Below are 16,558 nucleotides of genomic sequence, written 5' to 3'. Positions count from 1 at the left end.
ATTGCTTGCTTCGGTATCAGAAAATGCTCTCCATAAAAAAATCTCCTCAACATTTTTGACGCTATGATATCCGACTTACTACATACAAACATACAAATAACATTTAAAAGATTAACATCTATCGTTTGTATTCTACACAGAGCAGACACAACACCGCGCACATTTCTTCGCGACTTTCACCTTTATCGAGAAAGTACGCGACGAGATCAATGTTAATTTCATTAGTCTGTGCATTTTTACTGATTTAAAACGTGATTTTTTTTTGTTATAAAACCGATAGATAATTAATTGCTTATTATGTGAATTAAAAAGGAGATGAATAGGTATCCTATGTTTAATGAAAAATTGTAATGCTATACAACTGAAAATTAAAATCGTATGCCTTTATCAAAGTTCCATCCATTTCAAAGAAGACGATTTTAGGCGTGATTTACATTATAGTTAGCAATTTTTTATCTCTGACTCAGTTAATATGCCAAAAATATCCTAGTAAATACAGAACGTAATAATAATAGATCAAACTGCAAATATTTAAAAAAAAATTCAAAAAGGATATAATTTTTTATCAGAATCAAGGTTTAAATTTGTTATCTGTGCCCAATATCTTCGCGATAAGCGCTGACGTCATCCACAAGGTAGATAAAGAATGCTATTTTCTTACACATAAATGTTTTGTAATACCAATGCAAGAAAAACAGCAATGAAAAATGTTGCAAAAGTGGGGAAAAAATATCCTAGAGTTCATACGAATTTGCATGGATTTGATAGTGCATATATATTTGCTTGTTTGCAAAAATTCACTGTTAGGAATTACATTTATCACGGAAGACTATAGCCTATAGTCTATACATTAGCACCACGCTAAAGCCTTGTTTCCACTTGAGCATGCTCAGGCGAATGAGCGGCTCATTTGGCCGAGCCGCTCAAGTGGAGACGTCTGAGCACGTGCGGCCCGAGCATGCTCAGGCCACTTGAACAGCTCGGCCAAATGAGCCGCTCATTCGCCTGAGCATGCTCAAGTGGAAACAAGGCTTTATACCCACAGGAGCTGAGCAATCCGGGTAAAACCGCGTGGGACAGCTAGTATTCTAATTTGTAAATCTCTGGTAATCAACCGGACAATAACTTCAGAAGATTAAATATTGACACATAATTTAAAGGTATGTACGTGTGAGTGTATGTACCTGAGTACATGTTAATCATTCTTATTTACCTGTCTGAGTAATAAAGTTCCTTGAACTTTTCTAAAGTGTAAATAAACGAATAACGTCATTTATTCCTGAATTTATATATATATTTTTTTTTGGTTTTTATGGCATTCAAATGCTTTATAAATATAAATTTATAAAGAATAGAAAAAATTCGATCACGAGGCGGGACTCGAACCCGCATCCTTCGCGCCATTCCGGGGCGGATGCCTAACCAACTCAGCCACTCGTGACCCGCCTGAGCAATCGAATTTATTCTATCCTTTCAGTTTTATGTGTCTTAAGGGACACACCAAGGGTCATTTATTCCTGTCATAAAATCCATACTAATAATTAGTGTTAAAAACACAAGTCAATAACTGCGTTAAAAACAACCGACTTCAAACTTGCACATGCAACATTTACAAATACAGACAAAAATGCTCATAAAATAAAAACTACTGGGCCTATCCGAATAAAATTTTTATGGGACCAATTCGACACCATCCCGCATCGAACAAAAAAAGAATCACGTAAATCGGTTCGGAAACCTCGGAGTAATCGGTGTACATACATAAAAAAAACATACCGGCCGAATTGATAACCTCCTCCTTTTTTTTAAGTCGGTTAAAAAACAAATTGGTCCAGTTATTATTTTTAATATAAATATCTGTGTTTTTTCGACAGCGTCTTTATTCATTTCAATATCTTAAGAACTGTAATGGAACTCTTAAATAAGAAATATAGGTATCACAAATTAGATCATAACTTCTTAACTACGAAAAAAGAGCGAGCACATGTGTCAGAAGTGAAACTTCTTTGGCAAGATTCAAACGTATTACCCTGACGCGACCTTGAAATGTAATTCTCAACGCGCCTAAAGAAACCGCATAACATACATTTGGGTAGCTCAAAGGGTGCTCTACCAGTCTACCTCTTGGCCACCACTTGACAGTCTTTCCTGGGACATCCTATATATATAATTGTTTTCGTATAACAATGCACATTTATATCGTACTAGCAAACCGGGCGAACTCCGTTTCGCCACCAGAGACACCTTTTCTTTGCTATAAACCTCATGGAGCCCGAGACCTTTTCCAACGAATGCAAAACTGTGGAAATCGGTTTGTGCGTTCTGGAGTTATAGCGTCAGGAAGGAAAACCCGACTTATTTTTAATTATATCGTATGTTTATTTCATCGTGATACGTACAATGGAACGCGGGTGAGAGTCGTTAGTGTTTAAATTTCAAACCATTGCCTTTAGCACAGAATAGTGTGGGGTGCGTGATAATGGATAGGTATTAATTACACTAGGTACAGTACCTTTTGTGATGCACAAATAACCACACACTCACAGTTTTAACGTTTATTACTCCACATAGAAGGAGAGAGACAATTATCGGATACAAGCAACACTTTGGACATGAAAATACAAGAACAAAAAGAAACTGACAATGAGCGTATTCAATAGCTAAGATCGAACTAGTTAATTTTACAATGAAGAAACTTGATGCAAAGTATTACGATCTACCCGCTGGGATCGTGATAATTTAGTCGCGGCACGCATACTACGCAAATACCGCGACTATGCTATAGAATAATAAATATTATAATTATTTTGTATAGGTGTAATGCATGTCTGTATTTTTTGTGTTTTTGTGTAATGAATGTTTGTGTTATAATTAAATACGAATATAAATATGAAATAAAATATTTAAATACTTGTTGTGTGTAATAAATACGTATGATAAAATACATACACTAAAATATTGTGTGTTAGCCACATCACTCCCCTCCAGAGACCGGGTTAAGGGCGATAAAAGTCTGGGAAGTGAACTCTCCTCCCAGAGCGAGTGGTATATGCCACGGGAGCACTGGGAAGAGGTAGGGGAGGACTGGGAGGTGGAATAGCAGGAGAAGGAAGGATTTCAGGAGAAGACGACAGTAAATAGGCTGGCTTCAGGCGGTCTATGCTTACCGTCGTTGACTTTCCTTTTAATTTAATTTTGAAAAATTTTTGATCTCTTGAAATTACCTCATGTGGTCCTGTATACGCGGGTTGAAAAGAGCCACGCAGTGCGTCTTCCCTAAGGAATACGTGACTACATGCGGCTAAATCTTTGTAGATAAATATTTTTTTCTTGCCATGATGCTGAGTTGGTACAGGACGAATATTCCTGGCGAAATTCGTTAACCGAGCTGATAAGTCGGTGATATCGGTAGTATAAGACGAAGTGTCGTGACCAAAAAATTCACCTGGTAGGCGAAGTGGTTCACCGAAAACCAGCTCAGCTGAGGAAGAGTGTAGATCCTCTTTCACAGCACTTCTTATGCCGAGGAGCACGAGAGGTAGTGTTTCTACCCAGTTTGCGTCAGCGTGACAGGTAATTGCAGCTTTCAATTGTCTGTGGAAGCGCTCCACTAAGCCGTTGCACTGCGGGTGATATGCCGTTGTCTTACGGTGATCGAAGCCGATAGACTTAGCGAGCTGCTGGAATAGGGCCGATTGGAATTGTGCACCGCGGTCAGTAACGACGTCGGTGGGACAACCATAACGGGCTACCCAGCAGGACACAAAAGCTTTCGCGACTGTTTCTGCGGTGATGTCGGTAAGTGGTACAGCTTCCGGCCATCGCGTGAAGCGATCGACGGCTGTTAGGCAATACCGATAATCACCGCAAGGTGGTAAAGGGCCGATTAGGTCTATATGGACATGTTTGAATCGCGCTGAAGGTAAAGCGAGCGTACCAATAGGTGACGCGACATGCCTGTTTACCTTCGAGCGCTGACAGGTCAAACATGCCTTAGACCATTCGCGGCAGTCCTTCCGCATTAAAGGCCAGACAAACCTCTGTGCAACAAGCTTGGCTGAAGAATTTGCACCTGGGTGGCTTAATGAGTGCAGACAATTGAAAACCTGCTGACGCAGTTGTGTAGGGACGAAAGGTCTGGGAGTCGGTGTACTGACGTCGCAGTACAGTGGAGTACGACTTCCAGGTAAATTCATCTGTTTTAGGCGAAGAGATGATTCGCCTTTGAGATGCGCGGTGAGCTCAGGATCTGAAGCTTGTAACCTTGCCATCTCTTCTAGATCGACCGGCCTCTGCAGTTCACATACGCGCGATAAAGTATCAGCGACGACATTATTTGCACCTGATATGTGCTGTATGTCGGTTGTGAACTGCGAGATGTAGTCGAGGTGTCTATACTGACGCGGCGTGCAGTTACTTTTCCTCTCGTGGAAAGCGTAACATAACGGCTTGTGGTCAGTATAGATCGTGAAGTGATTAGCCTCCAGCATGTGTCGGAAGTACCGTATACTCTCGTAGATGGCAAGGAGCTCTCGATCGTATGGTGAGTATTTTACCTGTGACGGGCTCAGCTTGCGCGAGAAGAATGCGAGCGGCTGCCAATCATCATCCTTAAGCTGTTGTAGGACTCCACCTATCGCTGTATCTGAAGCGTCAGTGACGAGTCCTAATTTAGCTTCACTGGCAGGATGAGCAAGCAGGGCTGCTTCGCAAAGGCTTTTCTTACAGTCCTGGAATGACTGCAGCGAATTTCCTTCTATGACCACGGGATGAGAACCTTTGACGGAACCTACAAGCAAAGCGTTTAAAGGTGCTTGTATTTGGGCAGCATTAGGCAAGAAACGTCGATAAAAATTGACCATGCCCAAGAATCTTCGAAGCTCTCGAACAGTTCTTGGGACAGGAAAATCGGCGATGGCTTGCACCTTGCTGTCCAACGGTTTGGTTCCCTTTTCAGAGATTTCGTAGCCTAGAAATGTTACCTTAGGAGCGCCGAAGACGCACTTGGCTGTGTTTATAAGAACACCATAATCTCTCATACGGGTAAAGAGTTGGCGCAGATGGTCTTCGTGCTCTTGTGCTGATCTGCTGAATATCAGGAAGTCGTCGAGATACGGATAACAGAAATCTAGGCCTCGCGTCAATTCATCGACAAATCTCTGAAAAGTTTGACCTGCGTTGCGAAGTCCGAAGGTCATGAAAGGAAATTCGTATAAACCGAATGGTGTGCTGATTGCCGTCTTCGGGATATCGCCTTCAGAAACAGGAATCTGATTGTACGCCTTAACTAAATCGATGACAGAAAATATAGTACAACCAGACAGACAGTGTGAAAAGTCCTGTATGTGCCTGATTGGATACTTATCTGGTATCGTTCTTGCGTTGAGAAGTCTGTAGTCACCGCATGGACGCCATCCATTGTCCTTCTTCGATGCGAGGTGAAGCGGAGACGACCACGGGCTGTCAGATGGACGGGCTGTTCCGTTGGCTATCATAGCCTCAAATTCCTGCTTTGCTATTTTGAGTTTGTCAGGAGCCAAACGTCTAGGGGAACAGGAAACGGGAGGGCCAGGGGTTGTGCGAATGTGGTGTGTAGTGTTGTGTTTGACAATACCTGGAGTACCAGCGGGGCGTGTTAATTCTGGGTATTGCGCTAAAATTTTATGATAATTACTATCACCACCAGTTACAACCTTAACACTAGAAATATTACAATTAATTGAATTACATTTACTTGCTGAGCTGCTGACATTGGTTAAGCCATCGATCAGTTGTTTATTACCAACGTCAACAATAATTCGGTAGTGAGAAAGAAAATCTACACCAATAATAGCTTTAGTGACGTCAGCTAGAACAAAACGCCATGGAAATACGCGACGTAAGCCTAAGTTAAGGTTTAATTGAATGTAACCGTAAGTATCGATGACGGAACCATTGGCAGCACACAGTTGATAGTTAGTCTTACATCTTTTTTCAGACACAGCAGTTATAGGAAAAACACAAATATCACTACCGGTATCTATTAGATATTCAACATTTAGAGTGGGGTCCGTAATGAAAAGACGACCAGGGGAAATGGGACAGGCGTTAGTCGCCATCACTGACTGTCGTACGCGTTTCGTGTCGTGCGATGCCTTGAAGTCGCATGGCTTAATGCATCTGTTAGCCTTTGTGCCATGTTTGTTATGATACCAGCAGATAGGATAACGCCGGTAATTAGAGTGGGATCGTCGAGAAGAAGACCGTGGGCGACGATGGGGAGAGGGACCTCTGCGCTCGCGAGGGCGGGACCGTGGTTATTTGTGCATCACAAAAGGTACTGTACCTAGTGTAATTAATACCTATCCATTATCACGTCGGGGTCACCAATTTGTGGGGTGCGTGATAATGGATAGGTATTAATTACACTAGGTACAGTACCTTTTGTGATGCACAAATAACCACACACTCACAGTTTTAACGTTTATTACTCCACATAGAAGGAGAGAGACAATTATCGGATACAAGCAACACTTTGGACATGAAAATACAAGAACAAAAAGAAACTGACAATGAGCGTATTCAATAGCTAAGATCGAACTAGTTAATTTTACAATGAAGAAACTTGATGCAAAGTATTACGATCTACCCGCTGGGATCGTGATAATTTAGTCGCGGCACGCATACTACGCAAATACCGCGACTATGCTATAGAATAATAAATATTATAATTATTTTGTATAGGTGTAATGCATGTCTGTATTTTTTGTGTTTTTGTGTAATGAATGTTTGTGTTATAATTAAATACGAATATAAATATGAAATAAAATATTTAAATACTTGTTGTGTGTAATAAATACGTATGATAAAATACATACACTAAAATATTGTGTGTTAGCCACAATAGTGAATAGTACAGGCTATAACACTCAGGTATCACGTACCTACATATCGATTGGTGAAATTGTTTTTGAAATATTTCCAGTTATTCCAGAGATTAGCGCGTTTAAATTAAATTATTGTAAATCTATGGTAACCCTATAAACACCAAAATCTATTTAGCAGTTGCATTAACATTGAATAAAAAATTAAAAACATATACAATCCAGAACATAACCTATCGCGTCCGCGTGAAAGAGTAACAAACATAATAAAAATATATTTTTAAAAACTTTAACATTTTCATTCGCGATCGAACCCATGGGCAAACGCAAGTATTTCTATATCTTATGTGTTATTCTGAGCTACACCACTGCTAAGTCATGTGGCTTAGAACTGTCATCAACATCAACATCCGTTCAGTGGTTTTCGCGTTCAAGAGTAACAAACATACACCAATACTACTTTCGTGTTTATAACATCAGTAGAATACCTATAGGTATGACTCTACAATAATCATGTAGTTTAATGAGTAATGTGACGTCACACAGCCTTTTTTTCTCCAGGACCTTATCGGCAATGATGTCATCGATACGTGCTCATATTATGAATATTTAAAATTACTAAATCGTTTATCATACAATGCTTTTGTCTTACTAGCTTCGGATATTGATTACAGATTATTAACTATTGTCTAGCTAGTTATATTTAAAGAGAATTCATTATAAAATTACTTAACAGACAAAAAAAAATATTTCACCGGAAGTATGCTACATTTTCTAGGAAAATTTTATTAAAAGTACAAGAGAGCCTACCAGTAAAAAAAATCAAGCAGTAAGTACTAAGTAATAAAAAGGAGCGTGTGTGCCAAGCACACGTGTCTGAAGTGTAACTTCTAAGATTCAAAGATACCAAAATCGTCGCCTTACTCCATCAGACCGCAGACGTGACTGTATTGCCATGACGTGACCTTGAAATTTTACTCTCCACGCGCCTAAAGAAGTTTCACTTCAAAAACCTTACATTATTGCATACCTAGGTTTATTAAATCCTTCTACCTTCAGAAAAATGTATCTAATCTATACTTAATATTATAAAGCTGACGAGTTTGTTTGTTTGTTTGAACGCGCCAATCCCAGGAACTACTGGGCCGATTTGAAAAATTCTTTCGGTATAAGATAGCCCATTCATCGAGGAGGGCTACCTATATATAGTCTATATATTATCACGCTAAGAGTTAAGACCAACAGGAGCGGAGCATTGCGGGAAAAACCTCGGGGCACAGCTAGTAAAATAATGATAAATAATAAAATAACTCCGTTCAATGGTTAGATCGTGAAAGCGTAACAGACAGTAACTTTCATAAATTTATGGAATTTATATTAAAATAGTCTAGTTAGGAATTTCATAATTACCTCGTAAATATATTCAAGAAATATAAAAATAGATTACCTACAATTCACTATTATCACTACATAGTATAAAACAAAGTGGCTTTCTCTGACCTATGTCCCTTTGTAGGTATAAACCAACGCAACGGATTCTGATGCGGTTTTTTTTAATAGTCGGTCCATCTGCATCCCTATGTATGCTTAAATCTTTAAAACTACGCAACGGATTTTGATGCGGTTTTTTTTAATAGATAGAGTGATTCAAGAGGAAGGTTTTAGTATAAAATTTAATAGGTTTTAGATAAAGCGAGCGAAGCCACGGTTGTAAAGCTAGTAATAAATATATTATAGGAAAATACAAAGCAAATGGAATATAATTTACATTTCTATAATTCTATAATTTCTATACTTAAATTATATTTATTATTCATCCTATAATGATAATCCATAAAAAGAAATACCAAAATCGTCGCCTTACGTCATGACGTGACGGTATTGCCATGACGGGACCTTGAAAATTTACCGTCAACGCGCCTAAAGAAGTTTCACTTCAAAAAACAAAAGGCTTCTTGAGAATTAGCTTGAGTCATTCTTCCCTATAACTTATCTAAACGGTAAGTAACTAAGCATGATCCACATCGGAATTTTAAGCCGGTGACAAACTTAATTACCCCATAGATATGGTAATACGATAATTTAAGTGGTTTAGTACGGCGTACGACAAACATACTAACAAAAAATCTTGAATTACCTTAGCCGTTTGAGGGTTGACTAAAAATAGGTCTATTAACAAGTTATTTTTATATTTTCCTAAACCGTTTTAGGGTTGACGAAAAATAAACCTATTTAGTTACTTATATTTATTTCGTATTAGGATTAGGTTTTTATAATACTGTTACTAGCTATAAAGAAATTCAAAGGTTTTAGATGGTTATTTGTAACTCTGAAACGATTGCACAGTTTTGGATGTTCTTCTCAACACATGATAATCATATTCAAGTAAAGAATATTTTAGTTTTAACTGTCCCAGGTAAAATCGAACCTTAACCTTTCCTTTTCACTTTCCACCATCTCATATTAGGTATCTAAAATAACATCAATTTTTTGTTTACGGATGCTGAATAATGTATAGAAAATAACTTAATAGATGACGCGACTTTTTGTTAGAAAACCATCCTTATTATAATATACCTACTTGTCGGCGAAATAAAAACGTATTTCGTATATAAATATTTACTCAAGGCTTCTGTTAAATAGTGACGTTAGCACACACTCACTAATTAGGACGAACCTAATAAACCTGTACTGCTACTTGTCTAGGTATATGTATCAAGATTTATATTGATTAGTATATACAGGTCTACAAAACAAGTTAACTGATCCTTATTAGTTCTATAATTGTGGTAATACCAAAAAGAAATATAAAATAGTATCAAAAAAATATTGTTTGCAATTTGAAACGCCTCTATACGAATCCCTACAAAAAACATATATCTGTAAAAACAGAGGCAACCATGTCTCAAAACAGGCAAGAAACAGAGGCATCCCGCCTGCAAAAAAAAACAAACAGCTTCTCAATTCAAAATCCGCACAAATTCACACTGGCCACCGCGAGCCGCTTTGCAAAATCGTTTGGAATTCTCCACTACACGTAAAACTGGCCACTGATAAAAAAAAAATAAAAAAATACCAAATTTCAAATTTGGAACATATCACAACACATGCACAGATCACCTTATCCACGCACACACTGATAATAACACTAATGTAACGCGACGTGCACGCTCCGAGCGTCGGCAGCAGACTGGCGGTTATGCCATAAATGGCCTGTTTCCGTCATCGCGAAGAATGTTGAAGATCCGCGGGCGACGCGTAAAATTGCTAATTGCCGGCTAGATTTGTACGCGCGGCTTCGTTTGTATCTTTTCAAAGCACTTTTTGAAGTTTCATTGACTTATGTAGCTTTTTGATAACCGTATTTTCACTATCCGTACCAACATTTTTAGACCCTTAAAAATTTGGCAAGTCGGGTCCATCTTTAGTCGAGTTATAGCGTAACAATTTAAAATGTATTTAATACAATTACAATACGATTGAAATATAAGTATAAGCTTGAAATGTTTCTATTTAAGTGGCACAAATATAATTCTGTAGAAATCTAAGTTATGAATTTTATATGAAGGTCAAAAATGTAGCTTTTTGGTAGTATACCTGAGCAGGAATATTTCTATAAATTATTGAGACCTTTTTCTTTCTTTTAATAAGTGGAAACAATTCATGGCATTGCAGTGTTTTAATTGATTGTTTGTTACTATTGTACTTAAAACCCGCATTTTCAAATTGAAAAATAGATAGCTACTTTACCGACATAGACTTAAATTTTCGGTGTCAACCCGACAAATGCGCGATATCCGGCTAGTATATAATGAGGACGTTAAAAAAAGAATATATTATAATGTACATAAGTATGTACACCGCGCGTCAAGTTTTTTATACCATTAATACTATGCGAAATAACAATGGTATCGATTGACACAAGTACGCGATGGTTGTACCAAATACATATATGTGCCGAAAAAGAAAATCGTTCAAAAGTAATTCAACATTATTAAAAGCTTATTGTGTTCCTACAGAAGGCATGTGAGGGTTAAGTCCATAAAGTTCATAAAGTCACAATAAAAGTAAGTGCATATTTTGACCAATTTTATGATGTAAATTTTGATCAGTCAATTTGAATTTTGTGTCCGCTTTAAACCTCGGCAGGTTAGCACCGACATTGGAAAATACCCGAGAAGAATAGTTGAAAAAATAAAAATAAATAACTGTAGATGAAAATAGCGCGATTTTTCTTTAATTTCTGAAAAAAATTAATTCAGATTAATTAATTAGAATTAAAAAGGATTTTATTATTTTTTTATGAATTGCACACAGCGGAGGGTTTCTTCTTTTATTTCAACAAATGCATAATTTAAAATAAAAATGAAAATAAAATAAAATTTCTTATCAAATACATAGTTTCGCCGCAGTCATAGAAACCCCAATATCCTACGGAACCACACAGTAATAATATACGGAACCCGCTACCAATTTTCAGTGTACGGTGATTAGTTAACACTTATTAGTCAGAGATAATTCATGTTATTTATGGAATATGACCGTCATTTATCTCTTGCATAGAGACTTTTTTATTATATTATTTTTCTATATACAAGGACGTACAAACAAACGTTGTTTTAGACTCGCTGTTCCCCGCGGTTTCACCCGCATGGCTCCACTCCTGTTGGTATTAGCGTGATGATATAATATAGCCTATAAGCCTTCCTCGATAAATGGGCTATCTAACACCGAAAGAATTTTTCAAATTGGACCAGTAGTTCCAGAGATTAGCGCGTTCAAACAAACAAACAAACTCTTCAGCTTTATAATATTAGTATAGATAGAATATGTGTAACTATTTATGACTGTTTTTAAGATTTTCTTGCCTCCTTGCAGTATTCGCGACCGAGGGATACTGCGGTCTGGGACCTACTTTATCTACAAGTTTTATTTTGGGTTGTTTATTGGCTCCTTGTTACTGTGGTTACCACAGTCCTGGGTTCCATTCCCGGTAGGATCTAACAAACAAAATACTTCCTCAACGTTCTCCGGGTCAGTAAATAACTAAATAAGTACCTAATATATAATTGAATATAATATGTATATATACATATAGTTATGAGAAGGCAGTGGGTCACTTCATAGGAATTTTAGACTGTTTCCTCCGCGTGTCATAATGTAACGATTAAATACAAATAAGGATAAAACATAATACGTACCTAGGTATATACTGCTGATATGTTTTCGTATTATAGAAACACAAGCAATATAAAGATATTCGATTTTATTTACGTGTAATTAATACAGATTTGATGAATTTTTATCGTGATTCGTGACACCACAGACTAATCACTGCTTACATGTATAAAACCCCGTCCGATTAGGGCCCTTCTGGCCTCCTCCACTCAAGCGACAGCTCAAGCCGAGGTTCGTGGTCCCCGTCAAGGGGGGACGCCCTTGTGCATGTCGCTACCAGGGTGAACCTTCAGTTCACCCCCGCGTCCGCGTTAAAATGTAGAAGCCCTTCTGGCTAACATTGAGAAACACCACACAAAAAAAAAAAAAAAAAAAAATGTATAAAACAAAGTCGCTTTCTCTGTCTCTATGTCACTTTGTATGCTTAAATCTTTAAAACTACGCAATGGATTTTGATGCGGTTTTTTTAATAGATAGAGTGATTCAAGAGGAAGGTTTAAGTATATAATTTATTAGGTTTTAGACAAAGCGGGCGAAGCCGCGGGCGGTAAGCTAGTTATAATATGTATACATGTACTACGTATACGTGATACGTTTAGATTTTAGAGGAATATAGGCATTATAAAGACAGTCGTTACAAAAGATGGGGTCCTTATTTTTATATCAATTTTAATAAATAAATAAGTAACATGTTTTAACTAAATAAGTTGCTTGATATAATTGAAATTGAAATAATTTGTACAGTCATAAATATCAAAAGTAAGTTACTTATTAGTTATTAGTTACTAGCTTTTCACCCGCGGCTATTGCCAGCGCAGTCAAACCCGCATAGTTCCCGTTCCCGTGGGATTTCCGGGATAAAACATATCCTATGTTCCGGTGTAAAAAGTAGCATATGTCCTTTCTCGGGTATCAAAATATCGCTATACCAAATTTCATGCATTGGTTCAGTAGTTAAGGCGTGATTGAGTAACAGACAGACAGACAGAGTTACTTCGCATTTATAATATTAGTATTGATTATTATAATATAGTATGGATTACCCACAAAATTACAAAAACACTCAACATTTTTCTACCAAAGTACAGATAACGCAACTTCCCTCCTCCCTAAATATATAAATCAACCAATAAGCTGCAAACAAGACGAGTTTTCGTTTGTCCATCGTATCCACGTACGTCTGAAATAGTGATTTCTGTAAACATGAGGTTACCATCTGCGACACGTGCTCACCACCCGCTGGGGGCGCGGTCCTGTAAGGGCACACTATACACGAAATACTGAATATTCATTGAATTTGACTTTTAATGTATGCAAACTAGTTGTTTTTTTGTTATATTTAAAATAAAAGTAAAATTGTAAAGCACCACCAATTCAAATGTTATCCTTTTTCATTTTTGCCCGGGTTGTCGTTACGTCATTCGAAATAGTTCTCCATACAAAATAGGAACTTTTAACCCTGCTAATATTATAAAGTTGCAAGTTTTTTTTTTGTGGTTGTACGCGGTAATCCCAGCAACTACTGGGTCGAATTAACAAAACGTTGCATATTTTGGATAGACCATATTTTGTCGAAAAAGGTTTTAGGGTACCTACAGAGGAATGCGACAGGTACCCAGAAAACATCACCAATCGTGTATAGCACGCCTAACGCCCAGTAGCTAACGAACTTCGAAGCCGTAAAATAATTACTTTTTTTTATAAACAAGCCGACATGCCGGCAGTCGGCACAGGGTACTATAAGATATTTACGAATATGGAGGGAACTCTCAATTTTATTTGCAGGTTTTTTTTCCAAAATAGCGGATAAATTATGGCATAACATTTAATTCGATTCTTTAGGCCAGCGTTCTGCGTTTCCCAAACTGGGGTCCCCGAGCATATCCCGGGAGGTCCGCAGACGAATCAAGAAAATTACGAAAGCCCAGTGAGAAAATTAGTGGCCAGACTATTCTGACGACCGGACTTTGTATTTTTCAGTTTTAATATGGAATAATCTGTCAAGTGATGGATGGCTAAGCTATTTCATACAAAAACACTGCAAGAAATTAAACAATTTTTAAAATAATATAGATTCACTTATGCGAATAAGTTTTTTTGGGGGTCCGGGGATCATGGTAAGGTGGCGATAGGGCTCCGCCTCTGGAGAGGTTGGGAAAGGCTACATGAAGTCGATGTAACTAGATATATTAGGAGTTTGGGTCAATATGTGTATGTAATTTATAATTGTGTAAAAATTAATAACCTATTAAACAATTTATTCAATGCAAAAAAGTACTTTCTTTCAATATTAAAAGCTTTAGAAAACTTAGAAATTATCTGTAGCAAATTCATCAAGGTGAAAAATGATGAGTAATGTCTTATTAATTATAATTTATTTCTACTTAATTTTGTTTAAGAGATGACAAAAAATCAAATCAAAAACGAAACAGCAGTTTTATGACTCAGGAGGGTGAACCAGCGGATGCGTCACTTGAGCGTCACCATCCACAATTAAGTAACGGATGTATGTTTTAAATAGAATTTACAAAATTAGATGCGATTTTAGGAAAGGATTATGCGAAATACTATCAGAAACAAATTAAAATCTAATGCTTTTTCCCTAAGCTTTTTCCCTACATAGTATAAAGTGGCTTTCTCTGTCCCTATGTCCATATTAACTATGTCCCTATGTATGTTTAAAACTTTAAAAATACGCAAAAGATTTTGATGCGGTTTTTTTCAAATGATTCAAGTTGAAGGTTTTAGTATATAATTTTAGAAAAAGCAGGCGAAGTCGAAGGCGGAAAGCTAGTGTATTTATAAAATCACAAGGTTTTAAAATGTGTAATTCCAACAAATTATAAAATCTATTGAATGTCCGTCTGTGGTAATCTCCAAAATAGAGCTAGAAAAATAAACAATAACAACAGTAACAATTCTATTTTAGTACCAACTAAGTTATATTTATTTCATTACATTTTAAACTACCTATTTTTAAACATTGCCACACATTGTTGCAGTCATTTATGAGTCATTTTTACATATTGAAAAAAATAATTAAAATCCCACATCCAATTATTTACTAAATAATAACAAAACACTCGTGATTTCCTTATCGGCATTCCGTTAATAGGAAATACAAAAGGTGACTGAAGTGACCTTAAATACGGTATGAGATAATCTCGGCATTGTAACTTAACAAGAATGCAATGTGTTTTTGAGTTATGTTATTATCTTATTGCTATTAAATTCATGCTTATAATATTGATGGGAAATTTCGTCTGTATGTTTGTCTGACAGGGCTAAACAGCAGCTCTAAATAGAATTTCGAATCAAAGACCTAGAATCCAACACAGGCTGTTGTTTTTTTTTTTTTTTCGTGTCTGTGTGGAAAATATAGTATAGTTTTTCATATGAATGTTTTTTATTACCTACCTTCAATAAATGATAGATAACAACATCTTTATTTGAACTCTGGGCACATCAAGATTCGATTAAATTTATCAAATAGTTGTGGTGTGCACATTCTAAATAAAGATAGGCAACCTGACAACGATTTCTTAAAATTGTGTAGTTTTAGGATCACTATTGATTTTAGGGTGCCCATATAAACACAAAAATATAAACAACTGTAAAACAAAATTAAATTGGTAATAATTAAGCTCTTCCGCCCTTTATTAAGTGCTAAACATTTCATTTCTGCTGGTAGACGAATCAGGGACCCTTCCTAAACAAGACCCATAGTCCATACACAATTGGTCAGTTTTAAAAATAACTCATTCAACCAAACAGCCAAAAATTACAATTCAGTTGAGAATGGACACCAGATGTCTTGAAATCGTGTTTCATTACTAATTCGGGACCTATCATCTTATTATGTGAATTCCATTTTAATCCATTTTAATCAGATGTCTTCTTGTTTTGCAATATTTTTCATTGCTGCTTCATTTCTATTGGTCGTGGTATGATTTTATCTACACAAATACATAATATGTATTATAAAGAGGAAAACTTTGTTTGTTTGTTTGATTGTAATGTATAGGCTCATAAACTACTGGACCGATTTTAAAAATTCTTTCACCATTCGAAAGCTACATTATCCACGAGTAATATAGGCTAACGGAACGGGAACTATGCGGGATTTTCTTCAAAAACGCGGGCGAAGCCGCAGGCGGAAAGCTAGTATAATATATAAAGTATAAACTATTGCCTTCCTCAATAAATATTTTATCAATATTCAAGCAGGGAAAAGAAAATCGAACCACCTTACAATTCGTCAATCGCCAATAACCGCTTGCGTAAGCGCACGCGTTTGTGAATTGTGACCCAATAACTCGGTGCGAGAGAGAGGTACCTACGAGAGCGGGACGGACAGGTGGACCGGCCGGTTCAAGTTCATTGTGATTTGTCGTTTTGGTGCGCTTTTGGTAACGTTAAAGGTGTAGAACTCATTGATTGCAAGTTAAATCGGAAGTTACATTGGTATCACGACTTGATAGAATCGCTGATAAATCTGTTTGATTATTTATTTTTTT

General features: G+C 36.8%; 1 protein-coding gene across 1 annotated transcript in view; it reads right to left on the bottom strand.

The window, feature by feature from the left end:
* The window catches only part of LOC123702520 (spectrin beta chain, non-erythrocytic 1), a 111,205-nt gene extending 101,164 nt beyond the window's left edge, over positions 1-10,041 (bottom strand). Inside the window, exon 1 of the mRNA XM_045650300.1 lies at positions 9,940-10,041. The gene's annotated coding sequence lies outside the window, so the exon portion shown is untranslated. The remainder of the gene's footprint in view (positions 1-9,939) is intronic.
* Positions 10,042-16,558: the final 6,517 nt, after the last annotated feature.

This window comes from Colias croceus, chromosome 23 (genome assembly GCF_905220415.1).
Source record: "Colias croceus chromosome 23, ilColCroc2.1".
Classification (NCBI taxonomy): domain Eukaryota; kingdom Metazoa; phylum Arthropoda; class Insecta; order Lepidoptera; family Pieridae; genus Colias; species Colias croceus.
Note: the sequence above shows the minus strand (reverse complement) of the source record. Positions and strands in the feature narration are given on the sequence as shown.